We start from the raw sequence: 1,544 nt of genomic DNA, 5'->3' as shown, positions 1-1,544 counted from the left end.
GTTTAATGATGGACGGTTTTTCTTCACAAAAATGGCTTCTTTTACTCCTCTCTCAAACCAACGTTCCTCAAACAGAGCAATGTTATATATGCTGTTAAGTGCCAGGAGGACTGCGACCAGTTATACATCGGGGAAACAAAGCAGCCACTGTTCAAAAGAATGTCCCAACACAGACGAGCTACGTCTAATGACCAGAACTCTGCAGTTTTCAAAGGTGGAGGCCTCTGTTTTCAGTTGTCCCCCTCCTACAGCGCGGCCATTGCCAGTATCACTCCACCCCTGTTAACAATAAGTGTTAATTAGGTGTTAATGATAGCCATGTGATGTGAGTATCAGTCACACGGAGGCAGTGCTTAAAAGCCTGAATTTTGCCTGAAACTCTCAGACTGAAGAAGTCTCTTGGAGGAGAGACGAAACGTTTCATTAGAGAAGAACCCGTCTAGAAGACCTAGTACACAATTTTTTTTCTTTTTCAGTCTGAAAAGTCAGTTTTTGCTCACTCTCTGACAATAGTGCCATTGTATGACTCAGCCCTCTAAACAGTTGGGGATAATCAGGCCGCTAATGATCAATAGTTAGGCTGATGGTCTCTTTTTTCATGTTAACAAACATGTTTAATTGTCATTGTTAACCATGTTTGTCTACCACGTGGAAGTRCTGCTTATCAGRCTGAGTTTACCTGCAGCTCCTCAGACTCAAGAAGTCTCTGAGGAGAGGCGAAACATTTCAACAAAGAACACGTCCAGAGGACCTRTACAGCAKTTTTTTTCTTAGATTTTTCCACCTAGATTATTGAGATGCATCAGGATATTTTTAAATGCATGTTTGAACATTCAGCAGTGAGGTAGGGACTGTGCAAACCAATAAAACTCATCACGTGAAAAAAACTTATTTGAAGATTATTTTCATTTTTTTAGTAAGGAATAAGTTGTGTTCTTATACAGTAGATGAACAGGATTTCTACTGCAGCCAGCCACTGGTGATTGTGACCTTAACTTCCAGCTTGTAGCTATATTACATATTGATGGTGTGGATCTGGAGCCACTAACAGTTTGGATATTTCAGCCCAAAATAGATTTTTTTGTTTGTTTTTTGCTTGCCAATAAACAAATTATGGACATTTCCTGCCACATATACAAAACAGGTGTGTTTTGCATATGTTCTTTTTGCCCCACTTGCAACTCATGCACTGAAACAGAATAAAGATGAACACCCAAACTCCACACAGAAAGGCCAAGCCAAAGAGTTGAACTCTTGACTTGCTTCCTGTGAGGTAACAACTGTGCCACCATGGAGCCTTTGTAATTATATATATACAGGTGCTGGTCATAAAATTAGAATATCATGAAAAAGTAGATTTATTTCAGTAATTCCATTTAAAAAGTGAAACTTTTATATTATATTTCATACATTACATACAAACTSATATATTTCAAATGTTTATTTCGTTTAATTTTGATGATTACAAATGACAACAAATGAAAATCTCAAATTCAGCGTATCAGAAAATTTGAATATTACTGAAGACCAATAAAAACAAAGGA

The sequence above is a fragment of the Austrofundulus limnaeus genome, unplaced genomic scaffold (assembly GCF_001266775.1).
Source record: "Austrofundulus limnaeus strain Quisiro unplaced genomic scaffold, Austrofundulus_limnaeus-1.0 Scaffold118, whole genome shotgun sequence".
In the NCBI taxonomy this organism is placed as follows: domain Eukaryota; kingdom Metazoa; phylum Chordata; class Actinopteri; order Cyprinodontiformes; family Rivulidae; genus Austrofundulus; species Austrofundulus limnaeus.
Note: the sequence above shows the minus strand (reverse complement) of the source record.